At 34.8% G+C, this 20,892-nt stretch overlaps 1 protein-coding gene across 4 annotated transcripts in view; it reads right to left on the bottom strand.

Annotated features, from left to right (window-relative positions):
• Positions 1-20,892, bottom strand: part of LOC141453154 (homeotic protein antennapedia-like) — a 1,160,806-nt gene that overhangs the window by 159,019 nt on the left and 980,895 nt on the right. Inside the window, exon 1 of one of the 4 annotated variants that reach the window (XM_074125979.1) lies at positions 839-4,896. The exons of the other annotated variants lie outside the window; for them this stretch is intronic. The gene's annotated coding sequence lies outside the window, so the exon portion shown is untranslated. Of the gene's footprint in view, positions 1-838; positions 4,897-20,892 lie in introns of those variants that run through there. 4 annotated transcript variants of the gene reach the window in all.

The raw sequence follows: 20,892 nt of genomic DNA, 5'->3' as shown, positions 1-20,892 counted from the left end.
ATATAAATGTATACTTATAAATAAGTAATGGGCTTTTGCATTTATTCAAAAATTACATTTAATTATGGACCTTATTACTAATATTTACTGAGATCGTACTATAAAAACTAAATTAAACTATTTTAAGAAGATAAAAAACAGTTTTGGTTATCAGCTTCGCAATTTATTATTTGAAAAAAGAACTACAAAAAGCTTAAAGCTCAAAATGTCAGGGATTCTCTAAACTGTTTTATAAGTTAGACCTTATTTATTTAAAATATAGTAAATTTTGTTGTTAAATTTTAAGTCGAATTTACAAAATTATCTAAACTGAATGACCTTTATTATACTTTGTTTTTTATTTAAAAAAACACAAACAAAAAAACTGATAAAACTACCCGAATTCATTCTTTTTATTGAAACATTCATTTAAATCCGTTACTATATTTAAATAAAATGTCTATACGTACAACTAGTTAGTTATAGTTATAAAGAAGTTGACATGTATCAACATGTTGACATGTAAACGAATAATATTATGTACCTTAACTTCAAAGAAAAAAAAAAAAAACTTCTCAAAGTGAACAGTTGAAGAAGGTTGCACAGAACTCTAATATATTATGTATGTAAAGGCATTTACATAACGTTTGGTCGAACATCATTAGCCATTGACAACGAGTACTTATTTTTTTTTTTTTGTAATTTCTTTTTTGTTTTTTCTTTAACCAACTGTCAACTGTTACTCTGCTTTGTAAAAGATAAGACAACATGACAATAACGGCAACAACAATCACAACAAAAAGTTTCTCTATACTTGAAGAAAGCTTTAAAGAAAGGGAAAAATAAAATGAATTTTTACCTTGCAGTTGAGTAGCTGGCTGAGGTAGATCCTAAAGTGGGTAAAACACTGAATTTAAATATTCTTATTTCATTCTTATTAAACTCTAACCGCAAAACAGCGGCTGTAAATTCTATTATCACATTGATGTAATAATCTATATATTTTTTTTATAAAATTAAAGAAGAGAAAAACCCGCGCGTCACGGGATTCTACGATCTAGAATGCACTTGGTTATTTATTTATATATTTTTTTTTTTTTTTCAGGTACAAAGTATTAGTTTATTTAATTATTTAATATAATGATTTTTACTTTATTTGGTTTGGCCCCGGGGTAGCCGATCTGGCGGTAAGGCGGGAATAGGGGACAATAACGCGGATGTAGACCCCCTTTTGGGGCGGGAATATGAAGGAAATGTCTCACATTAAAGAAAAAAATTGTTAGACTAGCTGGGAATTTATTCTATACAGTTATTGTTAGGACGTAGATCAATCCAAAGGGAATGCACCAACAGGACTTTAAAACAAATGTACTTAATTACTTTTCTTTCACTTGATTCACTAAAATAAAATTGAATTAAATGTATCCCAATTTAACGAACGAAAAAACTTCTAGTTTATTTTTAGTCCTTTATAGAAGATTTCTTCTTTCTTCTCAAATAGAATCCCATGTCCTGTGATGCAGGGTCGTTTTATAAGAGTTGTCATTTCTTCCAGGCATTCATGTTTCAGCGTGGTATTCGGCTTTGGTCAGCCACCACCACCACCGGCCTAGTTTGTTGTTAAAACAATAATAGTAGTATAAAACTGGTCTCTGGTTGTTGATAAAAATTAAAAAATTGGTTATTGATAAGAATGATAAGGCTGTTGGTGATAACGGTCACGTGATTGGCAGGGAGAAATGAGCACATAGGAGAGACAGTACACGGATAGACTGAGTACACATCGCGGGCCACGACACTGCTAGCTAGCGATGCCGCGGCCAACGGCACAGGCGCACGCGCCACAATCTGCCCCCACTAGACCGCCTCCTTCTCCTCCCCCTAAACACATCTCTGGCCTCTATCCCTCTCGCTCCTCAGCTCGTCCATCTCTCTTTACTTAACACCAGACTACTGCCACCCCCTCTGAGTCCCTTTTCAATACACTTCGCTCTTCACAACATACCACTATATAGCTATAACCTTTTCTATTGTTACACTTTTTTTTTCTGTTAACAAATTTGGAACAAGACTATTCAAGAATATTTTTGAAATAGAATTATATTCCGATTATATTCTCTGCCTTCAATTACTCCCAAACTTCATGCTGTATCTTGAAATGGGTGTTGATTTGTCATTTACTTTTACTTTAAGGCTCCACTTTAGATACGTTTTGAAAATCCTTGAATTACCGGCTTTACAGACTTCCTAGAGTAGTTGCACTAGAAATCGTGAAACACCAGACCTTTTGGTTTGACAGCTGGATAAAACTCTCTGAAAAATAGTATTAATTTCAGTTTTTCCTATAATAATGTGACGTGGAAGAAACAGTTTGCTATTCTGAAAGATAAAATAAGGATAGTGCGTGTTACAAGTGCCAAAGATACTAATAGATACCTTTTTTTATAGAGAGCTTAATGTTAATGCTTGTCTATTTTCTTTTTCAACTCAGTGTACAGCATTAAATTTAAAAGAATTTCGTTGGCTGTTTAAGATGAGATGTGAACCGCTCTATTTGAATTTTACGCCTTGGGTTGGACAGGGAGGTAGAGTTGTGCTCACTATGCAATTTAAAGGCCAGAGAGGACATAGTTCATTTTTTGGCCATCTGTCCTATCTTGGCAGAATTTAGGGTGCGACACCTCGGTGTTCGTTCTTCAACTTTGCCCAATTTAAGAGAGCTTTTAAACTCTACTGTCTAAATCTGAAATGCCCGCTCTGTCTGGTTGTATACAGGGTGAACCAGTAAGTAATGTCGATAGGCCTACTGTGTGTAGTACATCTAAAGTGGAGTTCAATGATGTATTGGCCAACTTCATATTTTCCACTGTTCTTGAGTGACGTCACTTTAAATTTAATTTTCTAAAATCATTACTTTTTTCCAATAAAAATGTTATTACTCAAAAAGTTTTAGCCCGAATTCGATTCTGATGACACTGTTAGAAAGACAGGTAAATTTTCTAAAAATTGATACCATTTTGAAGCATAAGCTATTCTCCTAACAGCCTCAATCTTCCTACGAATGCTGGAAAAATAAAAGTAATCGAAATTTTTAAGAAAACTCATTAGGCCCTTATGTGATCATTATCAGACCTAGGTGGTGGCACTCTTTATAAAAGTTTCTTTGCCTTTCAGAACTGTATATCATTTTCCAGGATTCTTTCCATCTTCGTATGAGAAATTACGTTTGTTTTACAAGAAAACGTGTTCACGAGCACTCAACAGTGTTAGTTTATCAAGTTGTTTAATTCATTGAAAACTCTTTTAGATGGACCAATAGTCAATTTTTAAAGTAGATTGTCTTAAAATAAGGAAGTCAAAGGTTACAAATAGCACTTTTAAAAAAAAAATTATGAAGATGTACATGTAAATTAATTTTATTTTTGTTTTTCTGGCTTTATTTTTAATTTTCTCTTTACTTTTTTAAAGAATTAGTGCTCTAGGAAAGCACTTTTTCTTTATTGTATTTACAATATTATAGTGTTTTTCTTTTTCTTTATAAATGGTGATTTTTGTATCGTACTATTCTCATTTCTATTGAGTCACTTAATTGAGTCTATTAGGGAATTACACTGGTCTGGGATAGCGCCCATAATCTCCACGCTATCAAGTGCTCAAATGCAGCGGCTAGCCCTTAAATTTTCCCTCTTCCTTGGAGCTTCTTGTAGCTCACTGTCCGATAATAGACAGAGTGCTGTCTGTTGTGAGAAAACATTCTCCGAAGAACGGCCGTACACTAAAGCTACGGGCGTAATGAACTCAGTCAGATGTTGACCTCAAATTAAATGATGAACAAAAAATTCTCAGTTTTTTTTCCCTAGGTTATCAGAGATATCTTCTTCAATCGTTTATAAGAAAATACTTTTTTATTATTTCAATGTTCTTATTTTCGTCATTATTTTTTTCCATGAAATACACTTTGGTGAATGTGGGAAACTTTATATCAAATTTGACGTGTCTATTTCTAAAATGAAGCTAGTCCTAGTGTTTTGTGCGAAAAAAACGAGAAAAATTTGTAAATCTCTAATTTGACAATATTTGTTAAGATTTTCTCTCGTGATAAAGTTCTTTAATGTCTCAAGAAAGTTTTTGGGTGAATTTCATTGTTATTTCTGTAATATTAATGAAAAAAAAATGAATATTTTTACTTGGATCTGTGCGACGGACCAGGAACGTTTTGGTACAGCTTTACATGGACCCGGATTTGGGCGGGGGAAGGACCTTTTTTGTTTTAGACAGGAGCAAATGAGAGGACATTTTTGCAATTTGTTTCTGTTCAGCACCTTCAAATGCTTTTTTTTTTAAAGTGATCTGATTTGCTTTAGTGCTTTAAAGTCTAGTCAGATGAGTGAAGAAGAATATCCTGTAGCCAGTGATGCCAATATCCCAATTTTAAAAAATTCAGGACAAGGATCAAGCGCCCCACATGCCAGTTTTCTTAGATTGGATCAGTTCACATCTTCCCCTGGCGAGTACGCTTCAAGACATTGCTTTCTCCATAATCTCCTTTCCTTTCCAATCTCAGTTCCCTTGATAACTCCCCATCAACTCCTTCTCAATTCTCTTCCTCCTGAAAGACTTCTCAGTCTTTCCCTTCTTCTCCTTCCATTAGAGGCCTAATTGCGAACTCTTTCCGGCCATCTATTGGGAACCATTTGTCACCCGAAACCAACTCAATTTCTTTCCATTACTTTACGTCTAATCCTTCTCTTAAAGTCCATTTCCTCCAATATAATTTCATTACAATGTTCCACCCTTGTTTCCATAGACTCCACTGCTCAATCTGAACAGCATTAATTTTTCTTCATTAAATTGGCCAAGGTTGCCCAAATCTCAGAATTATATTAATTAGAATTGGTTATAGAACAACTTCTTTATTTTCAACACACAACACAGAACTGTAAATGTTCCAGAAGGAGATCTTTAGAGTTCATTTTTCATTCATATTCAACTTATAGTTTCAACGTTAAACTGCTCTCGATAAGTTCAGCAACGTCACCACACTTAATGTTCCATGTAAATCATAAATTCGCTCTTATACAATAAGTCTTAGTTCGGTAGCTTGTAAGTTTAGTAGGATATACTCGTAGTTCTTGTAATATTTTAATCTAAGAGTTATCTTTCTAGATTAATTATCCATTACTACCATCATAATGTATCTACTCACATCTATAACTAAAACTTAACATCTCAAACCTCATCTCTGTAAAATTTCAGCAAACACAAATGAAATGCTGAAAATTTTGTATCTGTATTTCTCTTTCGAGGAACACAGGACCAGAAGAAGCTAACAGTGTGCATTTTGTTAAAAGGGGAGTTAAGAAATTTATTTTAATTAAAAATAAATATATATAGATATTATTCGTACAAATTATTGTTGTAATAATATGCATACAATGGTTAATAGATTTACGGTTATTTGAATCTTTCTCTGTGTTAACTGAACGGCCAAAATTTGCATACAAATGGTAGATTTCAGTAGTTTATATATAAATTAATTATTTAATTAATTAAGGATTAATTTTATTGTTTTAAAAATAATTTTAAGGATATTGTTATTAATTGTAGTTTTATTTTTTTATTGAATTTCGTATGAAATATGCTGTTATTAAGGGGAAGGGATAAATTAGTGCAAGCAAAGTTATCTCGAGAGGGAAGCAGATTTTCCGCTGGGTGATCAGCTTAATAACAGCTTTATAATGCTCTTTCCAATCAGACTTCCGTGAGCACAAAATTTTTCCAAACGTGTCTTTATAAATTCTAAAGTTATAATCATTATTCTACTATCTTATATTTATTTTGCTGGTCCATTATCATTTCTGTTCTTCAACTACTTGCTTAATAATAATGCTTTGTTATTTTAAATTGCAGAAAAATGATGGCTTCGGATTTGCTTTGAGTTCTGAAGAATATATCGAACTTACCAAAGGCAGATGTGGAACACTGGGGACTAAAAGCTCGTGAAATGCCCAAAAAAATGTGTACCTTGCAACTAGAAGCATCATTATATATATTAAGCTCAGTACACTTGCTTCAAGGAATAGTACGCAGAAGATCAAGATGGTACTGCAAGATATTTGGTCATAGCCATGCTTACAAAGAACAATAGGCAAGCATACATCATCGATGGCTCCTCAATGTGGTTTGAAACTAACGAAGCAAAGCGAGGAGAGATAAATAGATAGACAGAAGAGTAATCATATGTGCTAAAATTAGTAACTAGCTCTTCAAAAAGTAGAAGAAGATTTTAGCTAGCCCGATTTTGAGGCGCATGACCTATGAAGGGATGTTCTCTATCTCGAATCTCTGCATTTTTCGACTAAATCTATGCATTATATTACTAAAACCGATGGAGGAAACAGTTATCGTTTGATTACTAGCTTTATTCAGCTATTAAGTACGCCTTGAACACTAATTTTTAAATTTATGAAAAGAGTACGCTGTAAATCATGGATCCCGATTTAGCCGAACTGGTCCGGAGACTTTAATAATTATTTATCAATAAAAGAATAATGTATTCCTCTTTTCAGTAAATCGAAGCTGGTATTCGAGCACGAAAAATTGTATTGTATAGAATCTTTGCCACAGTGTTTTGAGATAGAAAAAAGGTTGATTATTATTGGGTCTGGGCATCGATGGGCCAAATCTCTTTCCTCTAAAGTGGGAATTGATTTGTCAGTTCTTCAAACGGTCAAACAGTCATGATAAAACCGCTATTTTATTTTAAATTCAGTTTAATAAATTGCTTAGTATTCCAGCTAAGATTTATTTCAGCCCGATTAAAGATAAGTATAGTAATGTTGAACAATCTTAATATTACTTATTTACATATGCTAATACTTCAAACTTAACCCACAATGAGCCAAAAACGATGCAATACTTTCAGCTTACCACTGAGAGGGGATCAAAGCAATGCAAAAAATGGCCATTTATTTCCCTTTAAACAATTCTATTCATTATGAAAATTGAAATTCTTTAATATTTTATATTAATTCAAATTAATAGTTAACAGAATGAACCATGGAAAAAGTTAGAATTAGAAACTTTCAGTGCCCCTAATTTGGAATCCCTTTAATAGATAATTTTAAAAGTTCTGGAACATTTTATTTTATTTAGTTTTCGGATATATTTATATATTAAAAGCTAGCGGTTCGAAATGACGATACCGTAACTTCTAAAAGGATTGGACGAGGTCCAATTACACGGCCGAGAGCACGCTCCCGGGTGACGTAAAAGGCACTAGACCCAGACTAATACAGCCGCAGATATTGCAAGAAATTTCTCTTTTCCTTACGTGCCACAAACTGGCAATTTAAAAAAGAAAAGAAGAAAAAGTGTTCTTTTTTAAACTTAATTTCATGAAATAAATTTATAAGACATAGGTAAATGATGAATTTTAAAAATTTTTAACAGAATAATTTTAAGTGAACCCTACCATGCAATCAAGTTAGTCTACTAAATAAATTGCGATGAGCACCTTGACAACAGTATCGTTAAATTTTGTAGTTAATCACACAATTCTTCTTCAACTACTACAAATTTCAAGTTTTAACTAATAAATGACTAAAATTGCGAAGCTTTAAAATTGTAGTTCTAAAATCCAGTTTATTTTTTTATCTACCCAAAAATAAGAAACTAAATATTTTCACGATCATGGAAATAGCTCTAACCCAAGAATACAACTTGAGCTGTTCTTGTTTCTTACTTTCTGTAACGTCACGATGAATAATGCAAGTTTTTTACTATACCTGCTAATCGGTCTTGTTACATTTTATCAATTACATTTATCATAGAATGTTAATAATTTTAAACGAAACTTACAATTAATAACAAAGAAATATGTAATGAATTATTAAAGGAAATTAGGTGAACTTGTAAGCTTTAATTTTACTATAAGATATTATAAATTATATTGCAGAGATGTTTGCTGTCTAACGGTGACATGGCTGGCGAAGTGACGGAGATATGGTTGGAATTTTGTTCAATTAAGTTTCCCACTTGTAGTTCACATCACATTCTATCCTCTCACACATGAAAACTAACTCAGGTTTTTATATAATACATAAAATACATTTCTATATTTTCACAAAACTAGTTCTTTTCGGAGATTAATATCAATAAAACTACAGTTACAGGAAATCAAGGAATGCCTAAGTTCAGCAGGTTATGTCAAGTTGCAGAGTTTAAACTATGCTAAACTGCCTTTAGATTTTCCAAGTAAACAACTGCTTCAGTTTACTGTCTAATAATGGGGTAATGGTCTGAACATTGAAATACCGAAGCCTGTGACCAGAGTTATATAAAAGTATACCAAAATTTTACCCCTCTTTGTTAGCTGAAAAACGCTGAATTTTATTATTATTGCAGATTCAACGGTTGAAAAATAATTGTAGAATCAAAATTAAGTTTTTAAGTAAGAAAGTTTTCAATTAAATGACCATTTAAATCTCAACATAGCCATGATTCATTGTAAGTTGGTAATCTAATTGTAAACTAGATCTCAATAAGTGAATCAGTGCGGAAACTAAGACCTAACCGCGGAGGACTTCCCGCGATTGTAGTCAACATCGATTTTCTGCCCAACCGCACCAAGAAAAATAAAAAATCATTTTGAATTGACAAACATTTTTTGGACGAGAATGAAATAAATAAATCAAATTGCATGTAGAAATGAAGAGCCGCGATATGGTGTAGTAAAAGGAGATGGGCTGTGCTACATGACTCGCTCAAATTGGAAGAGGCATAAATCTGTAGGTTAGTGAAGATGGAGTTAGCGTGGAGGCAAATGCGATGGAGACGGCTGGGCTGCAATTAAGAGGTGTAGCCTAACAAGATTCTGCTTCTCTCTCTATAAGAAGAAGAAGCAGATGGAAATATAGTGAAGGAATACTCAGGATAAGGAGGCCGGATGGTGAATAAGGATACAGATGAGATGGCAAAGAGAGTGTATCTGTATGTACGTTTGTAAAAGTGAGACAGACTGCCTGAGGAGAAGTAGGTGCCAGTGGAGTTGTTTTCCGAGAGTCTGATATATCACCCTTTCGATTCGAGTTGAACTCGTTACATTAATTAACGGTAAAAGAGGAAACGAAGGATAGACTGAGAGAGAGTGATTGTAAACAAAGAGAGATATGTATAATAAAATGAGAGGGAATGAATAAAGTTCTGTGTCTGTTAGATTGCTGGCGGGTTGACGTTCAACCCTCAAATCTTTATTTTTAACTGGCACATCGGAGATTTACTGCTTCAGCCGACCCAACAAACTTTACATTTTACACTGACACTGCTACACATCAACGGATCGCATCCAAAAGTTTATTTTTATATATATATTTTTTGTTTTTGTTTTGTTAAAATACTGAAAATATAACTTAAAATAAATAAAAAGAGGGTAAACTTTAGTATTTAGAAATCTATTTCAAAAAGGCGAGATTGATCGTCAGGTAATTGTAAGAAATAGGGCAGAAATGTATTATTTGCTTAGATGGGACAAATAATTTTTGTGTTTTGATGGCGATAGATGTAACTTAGAAATGTAATTCTGAATTTGACAGTGGCACAGTTGGGCGGTAGAAAAATAGTTTTATGCTACATTATGTCCATAATTGCACAATTTGGTCCAGATTGTGCCTCAACACCCAACCTGTGATTTTTTTTTGGCATTGGCTTTCGCCATACAGCCAGCATCGTCTACTTCACACATTCATCTCTCTACTGTATACAACTATTTACATAAACTACAGCTAATGGATGGATCAGTACTCTATATTCCTGCCATCCTTATAGCTTAACCGAAATTAAAATCACGTAATCCTTCTGTAATCATTTTCTTCCATTCATTCTAATCGGCTATAACTTTTAAATACATTCATATTTCTTTGCTAGCTCTGCTACAGATTTAAGCACATAGATGTTGGTGGAGAATATTATGTCTTCGTAGCGAAATGGTGCATCTAAATACCTGTCGTATGTCGTCAAACATTCGTTTCCTATCTACCACATAACGTGGACATATTATATGTTTGAAATCCACCTCCTCATTGCAATCTACGCAAAGAGGAGAGGACCTTTTGTTGATCCTGTGAAGATACGATCCGCACACTGACAGCAGTAACTGATCTGTCATAGTTTTATAGAATCTCCCTTTATTACCATTACTTTAATCTGTCTGCCATTTTTGTGCTGTTTTTTTTTGCAATTATACACTTGGTATGAGGTAATTTATAATTAGCCTTTACTACGTCCTGCCAGTGTTGTCCATTATCTTGGACTGTATTTAGACTGGAACCCATACTTAAACGATATGATTGATTACCCAAAAATACTACAAGAGAAACGATCTAATCTTTCACTTATAACAAACTATTGATTTACACTACTTCTGTACAACGAACCTACGTTATGTAAACAATCGGATTCATTAAAACGCTCCAAACTTTAATATAACTTAAGATTATTCCGTCTCTTCGTTATCTATAGAAAAAGTTCGATTTTATATTTCAAATCTAACCACACAGGTCTAGAAATTCCCTCATGAGTGAAGTGCCACGTAAATATTATTGTTTTGAATTTAACGGGCGTCATCATCTGAAGTCATTAGCGCCCTTACTTTTTTACATTGGGCTGACGACTTCTAGACAGTGTTCTCTACTTATAGTAAACACTGTACGTCACCAGGCAATGAGCTGTAAGCTTCTAGAAAAAAAAAAAATCTAAGGAACAGCAGCTGGATTCAAACTCGTGAACTCTGCGTTGGAACCCATTATTCGCTAACCATTCAGCTAAAACCTTCCCTTATCTCGTACGTTTTTATTACCAAAATTCATTTTTGTTGTGAGTTTCTCGAAGATAGTGTTCTTTTTTCGTTGAGAAGTGTACATCAACTACAGGCGTTGTTTTTAACAAATAAAAGTTTGTCTATGTAAATATCATTCCGCCATATATTCAAATATTTCTCCGAAAGTATAACTTCAGATATTTCCTTGTTTTATTGCTAGTTATGAAGCCAGCAAGAGATATTTGGCAGCAAAATCAAGATTATAACATTGTTTTATTTGGCACAGACATTGAAGAAGTAACATTGGGTTGGTATAAACTTGACTAAAAAATTCCTCATATATGTTTTCTACCATCAAAGTTTCACTTCTTAAAGGAAAGAAAAAAATGTTTATTTATTTATTCAGTCTCCTTGCCTCTTATATTTACTTTGCGGCCGAGCTTCCGGCCAGGAAATCCTGTCTCCCTCCCGGTAGTGAGTTGCTTCTTCACGCTGGTGATTTACGTTTTTCGCTACTCGTAAATCCCCGCCGCTACAAGGTCGTCCAATGGGAAGAAGGTTGCTCTGGAGGAGGTCCTGCTATGATATATTTATTCATATTCCGCTGTTTGGATGGGACAGGCGGGAGGCGGCACGTTTCTCGCTCTGCAACCGCCAGTCAGCCATCCTTTCTTCAGTATGCGTTCCTCTGCTTCATCCTTCTCTTTCTCTTTTGTAAAAACGTGTTCAAAAGTGAATTCCCGTGAGGCCATGTCTACCAGAACTAGTGGAGTCAACCCCCTAAGTTGTTTGAAGCATTCACTAAGGGCCACTAAATATATATATATATATAGCAATGAAAGGACTGCCGGAACTAAGGGAAGACCCTCTGGGCAATGACGTCAGGCCATGTCCGGTCTGGATAATAGTTAGGGGCAGAATAGTAAACGCCCCACTCTTTTAGATACACCACTAAGCTGGAGCTTTCCTACTTAACTTACAAAGTTACCCTGTATAGCAGAAGTCATGACTCACCGAATAAAGTGCATACATCCAGCGCCGGCTCTCCATGGACACATTAATAGACCCTGCAGTAGACGATCTTTTTTACCACTAGAACCATGGCTGGCTAGCAATGTGTAAATAACCTTCCTAAACTTGCACCTTGATATAATACCTCTCTCTCTCCACTGATTAAAATGCAGCCAGTAGAGAATGCACTGCACAGTAGTAAGAGATGCAGGTTGATTGATGGCGCCACGGCGGACACTGTCAAGTTATGAAAGATTTACTGTTACTACGGCTTTTATCTTGATTATTATACAATTGCTTTGAAGTTATTTCTCAAAGAGCTAACTTCATTTACCGCCACATTTTAGAGCAATAATACTTTTAAAGAAGGTTATACAAAGGTAGAAATTATAGTTATTTATTGTACAAGTGAGAGAAGTATATTTTTCACACACCACCAGAACAAGTTATGCCTAAATAAGCCGTAGCAAATATCATTTTTGTACAATCGTTTCAATTATTCTGTAGATAAACATCTGAACTTAGCAGGAAAAGTTACTCACGAAGTTTGGGTAGTTATTGAATTTGTAATATTACAGTAATTTGAGCTTTAGTCTGAGATATACCATTGCTTAGATATACTTTAATTTTTTACAAATTATTATTTTTTTTATATTGACATATATAGAATTGCTTCCACAACTGGCAGACGTTGATAATCTTGCGTTATTAATTTGTTACTATTACATTAGTCAGTATTAAGTAATTTATCTTTTAGTTTTCTGTAAGTGATTTAATTTTAGAAGGAGCATTTTCTGATTTGCGTGAAATTAGTTGCTGCAATGTGATGTTTAACCAATATTACCAAGAAGAACGGAAGTGCATAAAATTGCACACATACTTTCTGATCTAGGGCCTACGAACGATCTTTGTGCCCTCATCCGCACATAACCTGATTCTTGATTAAATTGTACGTAATAATTTATGCTGTGACAAACACTTTAAATGAACATACACCTTTTATTAGCCGTATTTAAGGGACTGGAGTCGTAATCACCTTTAGGTGCTCTGAGTCCAGAAGGAACCTGAATCCAGAAAATCCCTTACTGAATGGATATTCACTAAAATATCTCCAATTGTTTTCTAAACTCACGTGGAACCCACACACTAGACTTAAAAGACAAGCAATGACAAAACGTGCGAAACTGTTTTACAGACTTCTTGAACGAAGCTCCAAATTACCCATTGAACTCAAACGCTTAATATACAACACTATTCACAAACCTATGTGGACTTACGGACTAGAACACAAACCTACGAACATCGGACAGTACATTCCAATCAAAACAACTCCGACAGATAGTTGACGCTCTCTCGCCAAGACTAAATATCAAAAATTCCATACTGCTCTCTCGACTAGCTCTAATTCTCTTGTACGGTCTCTCGTTTCCTCTGACATCCCTAATACTCCTCGCCGACTGAATCGCCAGTGGCCCCGCGACTTCCTTACAGTATGAAGAACTAAACGTCATTATTCTCCAATCTCTCCTCTCCCACTCATATTGTCCTCTTCACATTCCCCTATCTCATATAGAGAGTGCTACTGCTGGGTAGCTTCTCTCCTCCTGCTCTTCCCGCATCAGTTCATCTCATTCACCTCCTATTTACTTATTGTATATATTTATACAGATTGTAAATTACAAAATCAATGTTCATGAACTATCTGTTCATGAACTGAATCAGTCACCAAAAACAATGAACACTGTTGTGGGAAAAACATTTTAAGTAGAAGGTACATACAATATTAATACGTACACCAGAGAACATAAAACTTCATCATCAGAAACAGAATCAGGAGTAAGAGGAGGGGAAAAATTCGTGAAATGACGGATAAAGTCAACGTTGTAACAGAAATAGTTTATTTATTCCGCGCAACTAGAATTATGTTTCAGATGTTGGCCCTATTTAATATGTCTCTCCATTTTATTCAAAAAACTTCGTTAAGGTTCTCTTTCTCCAATGTAAAATCGTAAGTCTTTTTAAAGAATAGTCTTTTTGGAGGTTGAAATCTTTCAAAGTTTTATGACAGCAGTCTGCTTAATGAGGTAGAAACTAGAAATACTTTTTTGGCCCAAGTTCTCTTGAGTCCCGTTCTTCATCTTATCTCTTAATAAGGTGCAAGGGAACTGCATAGATTATTGTGGACCAAAATATAATAAGGAGATCCACTCACAAAATTTATCTAGAGGGAAGGTTCATTAGGATGAATGCTACAAATTATTTAAATTGAGATCAAGAGTGGTAAATAGTACCTTCTGGGTTGCACCGACTTTAAAGCAGTCACCTATACCACTTTTAGCCTAGATAAAGGTATTCAGCAATTAAATGATGGCTACAACAGATCCTCTGTACCTTGGAGGTGTAGGCTTTATGGCCAACTTACGAAGAATGTCCAGTTGGCTGATTAATATATCAAAAGGCTTCATAAAGATAACCCACCGTGTGGCGTGGTAAGAAATTAACGCACATCTCTGTACCAAAAGACTGTCTAAGAAATAAGATTAGCAAGAATCATATTAGAATCCATCATTGGATAAGGAAATTAACATTGGTGAAAAAGGAAGGTAGATGTTGGAGGAACTGAAAGGAGATAGAGGCTCAGTGGCGGTCGAGAGTCATGCAAATTGAGATGAATGGTAATGCAGGTTAGAACAATACCCAGAGCAATGGGACAGAGGGGACGTGCGTGGACACTGCCAGCTAGACCATATATTCAATTTGTACCCGTGCGGACCCTCTCTGCTGTTCTCTGCAACACGCCATCTCAACAGCATCCAACACAACTCAATATTTGTTACCATCTAGCCTTGTCCCTAACCCTAACAATGCAAACTTACTGATAAAGGAACTTGTACGTGAGTTATAAATTTATTTCTTTAATATTTTAACTAAATATGAACAAATGTATTCCTAATAATGTAAACCCAGTTACCTTGATTAACTTTCTCTATTGTGTTGAAATTTGGGAGTTGCGCTGCTTTGAAATTGATAATAAAGCGTGTTTAAGCTTTTACAAAAAGTTAATTTAAATAAAAACAACATTTCGTCTTGATTTATCAGAAGTGAATTTAATGTTACTCACGGTTCTCATTATATAATATACATTATTATATTTTGCGTTAAATTAGGTACTTTAAATTCTAAACCTGGGTAATTATAGGTTGCCAAAAATCGTTATTTTACATAAATAACAAAACAAAAATTATGAAATCCAGAAGTTAAAATACATTTAATTGGTATACTTCTTGCTGATCGGAATACTTAACACGCGGAATCTGTTGAACTTGACGAGCAGGAGGAGAGAAACTACCCATTGGTAGAACTCTCGACGGGATACACCCATTTTGCCAGTCAAATCCCGAAGGAGATCTCTGGGCCATTGTCACTTCAGTCAGCGTGAAGGATAGTCAGGAATTGTAGGATAGAGGAGGGACTCAACGCAAGGATTAGCAAGCCAATGAGAGAGTGTAGTATGGTATTTCTGAAATTTTTCATTGGCTAGTAGCTTTACGAAAGAAATGTCGAAATTGGTGTTTAATGTCCTGGTTTTGTAGAACGGGGCACCAGAGTTGTAAATGTCTGTATTGTCCATCCGTATGTTGCTCTGTTTGGCTGAGCCCCAGAATTCTGGTCCTTTAGGTCCACATAGATTTGATTACAGGGTTGTAAATTAGTTTGTTTTTTTTCTTAGTTCAGTCGTTACTTGGTAAAGCCAAGCCCGCTTTGTCATGGCTGATCATTAAGTGCGTGGGTTCCATGTTAGTCGTTTGTCTATGAACAGCCCAAGATGGCGTATTGTTATTAAAGCAAGGGCATTGGAACATACTACATACATACAAACAAAATATTAAAGAAATAGTATTAAAAAAAGGAGAACAATATGATAAAAAATAGTGAATCTATACGAGGTGAAGAAAAATAAATAAATATGTAATTATAATTTAAAATAAAACAAAACCCTAATAACCAGCGCAATTGTTACTGCGAAAAAATATCAAAATAACGGAAAAGCCCAGTTTCGAAGCCTGCAGGTGCATATGAAAATAAACACGTAAAAAAATGGTACCTATTTTCATTGAGGGGATCAAAACGCTAAACTTTGAACTCCACAAGAACTATTCATATGTATATTTATAGAGAGTAAGAGTTGATTTCGTGACGAACTTCAATAAAATTCCAGATATAGAAGCTAGCAGTAAAGATTCGCTATTTATTCATTTTTATTCGTTTCCTTCGTGCTGCGTAGTGTTCCCAAGTTACACTTTTGATAAATATTACATCCAATAGTAGGGCTGTTAAGTAAGTCAAATAAATAATAAATTTCATGCAGCATTTAGTACAGAAGTAATTTACATTTCTTAATTGTTTGCTAGTAAGATATCTCTGATAACCTTTCAACTAATTGTCTTTGCATTTTTTTAACTAAAGAAGACATCAATATACTTTAAATTCTTCTCAGTACCTTCTCTTAATGGCAGTAAGCGCTAGTAGCCGGGACCATCGCTTTGTGGAAAACAAAAATTGTATTTAAATTAGCCCCTCCGCGTTTTCAGTCACAAAATAAATCAGTGCAAAGTTTAGTACCCTTGAGTTAAAATCGATAGAAGTTGCCGTAAGTTCGATTAGCAAGTACAGCCATCTAACAAGAAATACTTAAAAAGAGTGAGCTCATTTTCTTATTACTGTGATAATTAAATTAGCGAAAGGAATCAATTATTAACACGAAATATATGAGCATTATTAAAGAGAAAACCAAATGGAATATGAAATAAATGAAAGAATAATGCCAACTAAGCGTGCATATTTTAAAACTATGACATTCTTTACGTCATCCTTGTTGTCGATAGTGACTAAAGCCAGATTTATAAAAAACAACAAGCTGTTATGCGGTTGAAACATGGAGCCTTCCCACTGCTACAAAAAAAAAAAAAAAAATTAAAGAAACATATATTGATCCTGATTTTGACAAAATCCAAAAATTCTTGGGGATTGAGAACGATTAAAAAAAAAAAAAAACACTGTAATTCACTTTATAAGATGGAATAGACTGGTTAGACCACACTGAACGAATGGCAGACTCTTAGATAGATAAAAGAAAGCTCCATTTTCTACAAAACTCTGCTCAAAGATGTCTGGGAGTGTTTGAATGTTGAAATTTTGGACGAATTCAAATAGCCCGCACGCTCCACATTGTTAGTAAGGAAGCTCCTCGCTCAATGAATGAATAAACATGTTTATTGAGTTCACTTATTCAAGTACATACAGAAATATACAAAAAACATCACTAGACAATGATCTTTCGACCGTCTGTCAAGCTGTTATCAAACTAGAAATTATAAAAAACAAATACCATGAACAAAAAGATATAGTCATGACACTAATAATAATATTCCCTTCTAACTAAAAATTAAATTCTTTAATTAAAAAATTCCTGTAGGAGGACGCCGCTGCAACAAACTTAACCAAACCCATCCAGTCTCCGCCATTGAGATAGAACACACATTCCTCATTATCCAATTGGTTCCTGTTAAAGCAGGTTAATCTAAATTCTGTTAAAATTGGGCACACTGCTAGAAAATGAAACGTGTCTACAATAGCATTTAGATTGCACAAAGAACAAACAAACTTTCTATCTTTTAACCAGGGCTTATAATTTAATGGTAATGACTCAGTTTTGATTTTAATGTATTATTTGATATGTTCAAAATTATTCAAATTTAAATAACTATTGTATGAATTATAAGTGAGTTGGGAATACAATGTATGGTTGATAGCGGATTGAGCTTTAATTATAAATTGCTGTTTAAATTCATATTCAATTTGATTAAGGATAAAATCTAAATTTTCCCAGACATTACTGCTTGTTAAATTTTCAAAATTGATTGACCAGTTGTATTTATTTGATATATGTATCCATTCTTTAAACCAATAAATTTTTCTGCTAATTATTTCTTTTGCCATCATCAATGGTATAACTCTAATAATATAATTAATGTGCAGCTTTAATGTAAAGAAATACAATGGGGATAATCACGTCTCTAAATACAATGCATTCCTCGCTCAACCCCGGCCTGCAATTCATTACTACTAAATATTAAATGGAAATATTATTAATTAAAAAACAATGAAATCAATTACATCAGCGCGTTTTGCAGATAAGTTACTGTCGATTTCAAAGTACAATTTAAGCAGCATGCTGGAGACAAAATTACGATTACATCGAAATAAGTATACTTAGTGAATTTAAGTTCCGAAGCATAATATTTTAATAAAAGTATTATCCACCGTATCAATAGTGAGATGTAGCATGTTTAGGGTTAGTTGAATAAGTTATAGTGGTGGAGAAGCATGTGTTTATGGAGTCTCAGGCAGTACAGAGTTCTGGGACCCACTGGAGGTGTTGGTGCGCTAGCTTGACGTAGAGAGTCACTAGGATACGATATGATATACAGCTGGGAGCTAGAATCCCCTCACCGTGTTCAACACTCTCCGTCTCACTTGTTTCTCCACCCATCCACCCGCCAACGAACCTCGTTGCTGACGTCACAACTAATTCCGCCGCCTCCACAGCCGAAAACATCCTCTCGTCTAGCTAGCTAGTCATGTTACCGCCCATTGCCTCTAGCACCCACACTTTACCTCATACTCTGTAAAAGCTTTTTAATCAAAAACACCGCTGGCTGCCTGTATAGCGGCAGGATACTGAACGAGCTTGACACTTTCACACCCCTCTTCCAACCCCATCTGAACACTGGTGAACCTTCTCTAACATTCGCATTTTCCAGCCGTCTCTATAATTAATTTGTTTACGGCCAAATGTAGAATAAACCACAAAGAGGACTCTCTTTTCCATCTAAAATATTTTATTTTTTCCTTTTGTCTACACTCTTTTTTTTATTTGTAACATCAAAAATAAAAATGGCTTCGCGGGCCCTCTGACATTTTTAACAAACGTAAGAGACATGGCAGCAACGGTAAATCAGCTATTTCTTGTGGAAAATGGTGTTCGTAATTAGAGCGCTTTAAAAGCCTAGAGTAGAAAATATTGTTAAAAACTTCCATTTGCTGAAATAAGTAGGATATAAGTTCTGCCTGAAAAAGTATCTATATCCCTTAAAATAATGCATCAAAAAATGCTGACGGCCTAGCGGAATTTCGCTTACCATTAACCCAAGTTCAACGAAGTCTCACAAATTTCGTAAATTTAAATTGTAACAAGTGTTGTGTAAAATTCGAAGTGAGCTTGTATTACTTGTATAGCTCACGAATCAAACAGCGAAAGCTCCAAAAGTGAGCATCTACGTCACTAATAGAATAGAAAAGTAGAATAAATAATACAATAAAATTTATTTGCTTTTACGAGGGTCGTTTGAAAAGTCCGTGCAAAGGCAGAGAGATAGCACCACTGGCGCGTATTGAGGTTATGTTTAGTTAGTAGCATCTCTTGGAAGAACACACACCAAGTTTCAGCCAGATCGGTCTATTTCTTTGTGTTTGGCATTCGTTTGAATCGAGGAAGTCGAGTGATTTTCAAAAAATGGACGAAAAAGAATTTCGTGTGTTGATTAAACACTACTTTTTGAAAGACAAATCGCCTCAGGAGACTAAAGTGAAGCTTGATAAACATTATGGTGACTCTGCACCTTCGATTAGAACAGTTTATAAGTGGTTTCAAAATTTTCGGAGTGGCCATATGGGCACAAGTGACGCTGAACGTTCTGGACGCCCTGTTGAGGTTACTACTCCAGAAATCATTGATAAAATCCATGATATGGTGATGGATGACAGAAGAGTGAAGGTGCGTGAGATTGCTAGTGCTGTGGGCATCTCGAATGAACGGGTACATAATATTTTGCATCAACATTTGGATATGACAAAGCTATCCGCAAGATAGGTGCCGCGATTGCTCACGCTTGACCAAAAACGAAATCGTGTGAAGTGTTGCAAGGACGGTTTGCAGCTGTTCCAGAAGAATCCGCAGGACTTTAAGCGTCGTTTCGTCACTGTGGATGAAACATGGATACATCACTACAATCCTGAGACCAAAGAACAATCTAAACAATGGGTTACCAAGGGGGAATCTGCGCCAAAAAAAGCGAAGACCGTTCCTTCGGCCGGAAAGATTATGGCGACTGTCTTTTGGGATTCGCAAGGAATAATCCTCATCGACTATCTGGAAAAGGGTAAAACTATTACAGGTGCATATTATTCATCGTTATTGGACCGTTTGAAAACCGAGCTGCAAGAAAAACGCCCACGATTGGCCCACAAAAAAGTCCTTTTCCATCACGACAACGCACCAGCTCACACCTCAGCAGTTGTGGTCGCAAAATTAATGGAAATAGGGTTCCAACTCGTTTCACATCCCCACTATTCTCCAGACTTGGCTCCCTCGGACTACTATTTGTTCCCCAATATGAAGAAATGGCTGGCGGGAAAAAGATTTTATTCAAACGAGGAGGTGATTGCAGAAACGAATGGCTATTTTTCAGACTTGGACAAATGCTATTATTCGGAAGGGATCAACAAACTAGAGCAGCGTTGGACGAAGTGTATAAGCCTAAAAGGAGACTATGTTGAAAAATAAAAAAGGTTTACCCCAAAAAATTAAGTAGTTTTTATTTTTGCACGAACTTTTCAAACGACCCTCGTAGAGCTACACTCTTTACAAATGGGTCTGGTTATAATTTTTTTTTTTAAACAAAGCTAGAAAATAAAAGTAATTTCTTTCAATAATTATCAAAGAAAATTTACATGACCGGAAAACTGAAAAGAAAAAAAAACAAGGAAAAAAGATAGATAGATAAAAATACAATAATATTATGGAAAATAGGCTAAACCTAACTTGACAACCTAAGATTCTCAATTTTAGATTTTGCACTTTTTATTAAGTTTGACAGGGCAGAGTACGAAAATAACTGTATTGTTGAAGTAAGAATAATAGTATAATGACAATTATAGTAGAAGCACACATGTTATCATTAAGTTACTTATTACAATAATATTAGTTGTCGTATTTTTAAAGCTTCTAATGCAAAATAATAAAT

Source organism: Rhodnius prolixus, unplaced genomic scaffold (genome assembly GCF_049639745.1).
Source record: "Rhodnius prolixus isolate KJV_2025 unplaced genomic scaffold, Rpr scaffold_3, whole genome shotgun sequence".
Classification (NCBI taxonomy): Eukaryota; Metazoa; Arthropoda; class Insecta; order Hemiptera; family Reduviidae; genus Rhodnius; species Rhodnius prolixus.
Note: the sequence above shows the minus strand (reverse complement) of the source record. Positions and strands in the feature narration are given on the sequence as shown.